This window comes from Pteropus medius, unplaced genomic scaffold, assembly GCF_902729225.1.
Source record: "Pteropus medius unplaced genomic scaffold, Ma_sr-lr_union100, whole genome shotgun sequence".
NCBI classification, from domain to species: domain Eukaryota; kingdom Metazoa; phylum Chordata; class Mammalia; order Chiroptera; family Pteropodidae; genus Pteropus; species Pteropus medius.
The window spans coordinates 27,052,827-27,058,916 of record NW_024351730.1 but is presented as its reverse complement, the minus strand read 5'-3'; the positions used below and the strand labels follow the sequence as shown (position 1 = coordinate 27,058,916).

The 6,090-nt window shown below is 35.3% G+C and overlaps 1 non-coding gene across 1 annotated transcript; it reads left to right on the top strand.

The window, feature by feature from the left end:
* The first annotated feature begins 5,574 nt into the window (after positions 1-5,574).
* Positions 5,575-5,682, top strand: LOC120588696 (U6 spliceosomal RNA). The gene has a single exon (XR_005649282.1). It is a non-coding gene; the product is annotated as a U6 spliceosomal RNA (small nuclear RNA).
* The last annotated feature ends 408 nt before the right edge of the window (positions 5,683-6,090 follow it).

Below are 6,090 nucleotides of genomic sequence, written 5' to 3'. Positions count from 1 at the left end.
AAATGCGTTGCGATAAGGACCTACAATATTGAGATGAGCTCAAAAAATAACATACTGGTGAGGAGGAATAAATGATTGTTGTTTTAAACCACTGAGTTTTATGGTGGTTTGTTACACAGCATTATTGTGGCAATGGTTGACAGAGAACTTAAAATTTACATTAGTTTTCATTCAAAATCCCCATGGTCTTCTTTCCTCATATAAATATTGGCAAATCTCTATGCTAGATGTTAGGAATATAAAAGAGAATTGTTTAGCTTACAGAATTATTGGTATTTGCTGGTAAACTTTATTTTCAGATGAAATAATTTTAAATATTGTATTTAATTAAAAGATGGTAAATAATTTTCAGATAGCAATAATATTATAAAATCAAACTACTTTATGTTACATATATATTTTTAAATAGGCTCCGGCATCCTTACTACAAAAAGTATTTTAAATATTGAAGGATTGATGAAAATTGAATAATTTAACAATTAAATTGTTATACTTACTAGTTTTCCCTGTCAGTGAGAGAATAATAAATACTCTTGCATTTATTTTAATTGCTGGTGAATGCACTCCTGACCAAATTAAGACATCCAGAGTTGAAATGATCTAATATAGCCGGAGTGATTAATTTGGTTTAAATTACTACCAGAGTCTTCTTAATCTTATGAAGAGACCTCATAAATGTTATCATGGTACAAGCCAACAAGGTTGCAGTGCCAGGGCTAATGTTTATGTCTGTATCCTGGCTCAGTACATTATTCCCAAAGACCAACCAAAAACAGTCCAAAAAGAAGATGGGCTGCCAGAGTAGAGTTCTGTCATAACAACTTGTACATATTTATCCCCCTCAGTTGTCTGATTAAGAAAGAGTATCTATATCTATAAAAAGCAAATACCCGGCACACAATGGTACCACAAAATTGTCATAAAATGAGACTCTGAACATGATTATTATGTGGCCAAGAAGCTCACCATTTGACCAAAACAACAAAGGCCACACCTTATATTTACTTAGGGAAATGTGCGGTCTCAATCTATTTTTTCACCTCCTCCTCTCCCAGTAGCCCACCCCTCCAGAAAGAAAAATAAAAGTGCAACATGGATACTAACCAAAACAGGAGAGAAAGACCCTCACTGTTATTAGGAATCTATGTGATAAAGTTCAAATTTCAGTTGTGTCAAACATTCCAAGTTTAATATAAAATTTAAAATATTATTCAGTGTATACATTTAAACATATCCTGAAGTCTCATCCAGCAAAATGCTGCCTTGTTCCTCAGTGAGCTTTCTACTCTGGGTCATGAACCTCATAATAGGGACCCCTTACCACATGCCATAGACTTCTCCCTCTCTCTCTCTCTCTCTCTGTCTGTCTGTCTGTCTGTCTCTCTCTTTCTTTCTTTCTCTCTCTTTTGTAACTAGGAAAAAAAATAGTTTGTTTCCATTTCTTAACTTGTAGCTGTATACTCTATGCCAAACCAGAACTTTGGCTGTTTTTTTCCTTTAAAATATAAACTTTGTTAGTATTAAGGACTTTTAAAAATGTTTCACAAAAGTAGAGGTTTGTTATTTTTACTCAGGTTTTGTTTTGTTGGCTGAAAAGTGAAATATATGGAAACACTAATTTTAAGGACTCACCTTAATTTATTGGTGATGACTGTTAATATGGAGTATGAAAAGCCAGGAGATGTGTATGTATCAAAGAGACTAAATGTTAAAAAGAGTAAACAGAATGGACTCTTGGAGTAAAATTTAATTCTGTAGGATTCTGTTTGTGATAAAAATCCCTTGTCTAGATCAATCAAAATGTTAAAGCCAAGATTATTTGCATCCATCAAATGTAATGAGACCCACTGACCCATCAGGGCTCTGGAATTCTGGGCTTCACTTGCCCTGAGAGTCAAAGGCTGTGGCAATAAGCTATTAACATATTTCCCACAGACAAGGCAGTGGAATGATTGAATATTTAACCAGTGCCAAAACATCACAATACACCTCTTCTACTTGAGAATTGAACCTGTCAGCTCCTAAATTGTGTGCATTTTTAAGCAGTTAGCCCAGTTTACTGTATGAAAACTATCACATCACCCTCATTTTTATAGCAAATTGCTTCATAAATGTTAAGTTAAAAGATAATGTTATACTCCCAACCATAACTGGCAGACAGGGATCATGTGTTCCATGTATATTTTATCATCGACCTAAAAGAAAAGAGCAGAAAGAGAAATGGGAACCATTGCTCACTTTTTAGGCATACAATAATGGCTGTTCATATTTTTTTGTTGTTTTTGCTTTTTTTTTTTTTTAAGTATATGAATTCTAAAAGCTTGCATTCAGTTATTGGGAGAATCTGATGTCATCTCATCAAGCAAAATCAGTCAGGTTTCCGTGGTATTTTTACATCTACAAGCCACAGCATTATTTTCATCAGCTGTTAATGTTGCTTCTAAAATCAAGGCCAGGAACTCCACAGCTTAAGCAACTTAGTTGTGTTTGGAAATAATATTTAGTCTCTTTATAAGGTTATGATTTTGGTTAAATATAGTATGTTTGTACTATAGTATAGAAGTAGCTGATTGTGGGATTTATTTCTACATAATTAGCTGTAGTCAAGTTCAAGGGGTATGACGCCTGTTTTAAATTTCTCAAATTAACTTCACTGCGTTGGAATGCCCTGACACAGTTTGGCTCAGAGATGATATTTCCTCTGAACTGGAGTTGTAAAGAAAGCAATTTAAAATGCATAAACACAGTGCCTGAGCCATGCCATATATCCACTATCAATAGGGCATTCAGACTAAGCACTGCCTCACTTCCTAACTGCTGAACTGAAAAGTCTTCATTCCCTTTCCATCTATTAATATTCATGTGAATCCATACCAGTGGGGTCCAGGCAGAATGAAAAGCAACATATTGGAATGTCATAGAATAACCTGAAATTTCTAAGACCAAGTTTTCCCCAGAGTATTCTTCACAAAATGAAAAAGCAGGGATTTTTTTTTTTCAATTTTCAAACCTGTAAAAACAAACAAACAAACAAACAAACAAACCAGAACTAGATATCAGGGAGCCTGAGTTTTAGCCTTTAGGCTCAGACACCAAATAGTTAGACAATTCAACCAATTTGAATAAGAACTTACTAAGTGCTTTTCACAGTAGTAGATGCCAGAATATAGAGGAAATTCATAGTCTTTGCTCTTACAAAGTCCACAGTCTAATGGTAGGAATTAAATGGATTGTTCATTTTGGCAAAGAAGAACATTACCAGTCTACAGACTCTACCAGTAAAATGGAAAGGATTAAAGCGGTTGATTTTCTTTTTAGCTGTGATTTTATGATTTGGTGTTAAAAAGGCTATCTCACAAGTTAAATTTTTCAAAGGATACCACATACCAAGCACACGTGTATTGCTGTCCCTTAATTCCTGCGAGAACACTATGAGGTCAGGTACGAACAAAAGTGTTATGTAACTGGCCCAAGGTCACATAGCTGGTAAGTGGCAGACCCAGAACTGGGAACCCAGTCTGTCTGCTTCCAAAGGCCATGCTCTCACAACTCCAAATAAGACTAAACTAAGATCGTTCATCAGTGATATAATTAAGATAGAATTATAGCCCACAAGAAAAAAAGTCGTGACACATTTTCAGGGTGAAATTCATGTGTTGAGGGGAAGATTGAGAGGAATCGTTTCTAGATCACATCTGTTTAGAGATTAAGTACAGATATGTACTATTATATTCCATAATTTATATTTTCCTTATTAAATAATAATCAAGAGAAGAATGTGAACTGAAATGTGGTGGTTGGGAATCATAAAACATGTTATTTGTCTGGGTACATTTATTGCTGGCTGGCTGAAGTAGAAACCATTTAACAATCCATAGAGGCAGCAGCATGGTGTCCTGGAAAGAGTCTGGCCTGGGAACCAACTCTTGCCAATGACTCTGTGTGGCAGTGGGGACTCATTTCCTTGAGATGGGATTCAGTGCTCCTATCTCTAAAATGAGGATGGTAGATCTCCTCCAGTTTTTAGCTTTTCTGACTATTTCTAAAGGAATTAAGCTCCATGATATAGTCTGACTTTAGAAGTAGAAAGCCCAATATCCACTAAATACATATATTGATTGACCTTCGGCCTTTGTTTCCTGTTGGAAACACTTTTCCTTTCTCTAATCCTCACACATACACACAAATTACCTCCCCGCTCCTCTCCCTTTCCCTTCTCTCTCTCTCTCCTCTTTCTCTCTTCCTCTCTCCTCTCTCTTCTATCTGCCAAATCCCTGGTCATTAGTCATTTTTGGGGGTCTCAATTTAGAAATCACTCTAAGGGAAGTTTTCGCTGACTTTCTGTCTTGGCTAAGTGTCGTTCTACTGACCTCTATAAAAGTACTCTGTTCTTCCTCTGTCACTGAGTTGTGAGGGCGAGATTAAATAACAAATGTACAGTGCTTGGAACCACGCTTGGCACATAAAACTACTCAATAACTATTAGCTAACATCCTCGTTATCACCATCATCATGATTTTTAAACTTATGACACTATTTTATTCGTCTCTTTGATTCTCTGTGTCATCTTCTAGGTGTTAGCTTTGTGAGGTCACGGACCACAACAGTCAGACTTATTGTTGCAACACCAGCAGCTTAGCCTGTGAATGACAAGAGTAGGTAAATATGTCTTAATTAGTTAATGTTAAATAACACATAACAATTTACATAAGGAGAATTTCATTTATGGAACAAGGCAAGTTAAGCCTTTAAGCATTTACATTCTAGCAGACTAAACTGAAACGTGTAATTTAAAATAACTTGATGTGATGAGGGTTGTAATAAAGTTACGAACCAAGATTTATGGAGACATAGAAAAAGAACTAATAGATCTTGCTTGAGGATGAAGTACACTCAACACTTCCGTTAAGCCTTGTGGCACCAGGGTGATTGAACCAAGCAGAGATGTGAGAGAAGGATCATTTTACATAGGAAAAAAAGATGATATAAATAAAAACACTAGGTAGGAAACTGCATGATGTGTTTGTACCACTGACTTATTAGATCCTCAGGAGAGTGCATGGGGATGGAATGGTGCGGTAAGAAAGAAGTTGATTAGAAAGCGAAGAGAGATGAGAATGAGAAGATGGGTTTACACTTTTAACTGTCTTAAATGTCATGGTGTTATATGATTATATGAGGCTTTCAGAAAGCTTTTGCTCATGTCTTAGTCATCGCTCAATACCATGCAATCTGCATCTTGTCACTTATTGAAAAGCTAGGTAAGCATTTACCTAAGCTATTAAATTGCAATTATATTTTGACTTTCCCTTTAACATTTCCTCTTCTCCACCCTCCATTCCCATTTCTGAAACATCTCTCAAATTCAGCTCATCATGTCCATTCTCTATGCTACTGAATTCAGGTCATTAAAATGTTACTTACCTGATCTCCTAATCACAACATATCATTCACACTGCTGCCAGTTAATTCTGAAACATCGAACATTGATCTGATCCATTAAGCTTCTATTTTAGGTTTTTAGTTTAATTAGGCAGAACTACTGCTTATTTTACTTTTAAAATAATATTTCGTGTGCTTGCTTCAGCAGTACATATACTGGAACTGGATTGATAACAGAAAACTTTAGCATGACCCCTGTGCAAGTATGACACCCAAATTCGTGAAGCACTAAAATAATAAATAATAATAATAATATTTTGTGAGGAGAAAGTATTATAGCAATATTCCACATGCTAAAAGATCTGTGATTTCCTTTTATACTACTCTAATTATTGAGAGCTTAATCAGTGAGGTGATAATCAGTGGCTAAATTATCACAAATGTGCTGAGTGAAATCAACCTTCACTTTAATAGTTTAAGTGAACAATATTTTATATTGTAAATATTCTCACAATGACAGTGTCAACTGAAAAATAATATTGACTAGGTATTTTGTCACCAAAAATAATTTATTCAGGAAAAAAAAAGGGTTGCAACTCGTTGCATGCAGCGTTGGCAAGTCATGTGCACACTGTGGCTTGCGTGCCAACAAAGAAGAGTATTTATATAAGAGAAAAGGAAGTTAAGGAAAAAAGAAGTTAAAACCAT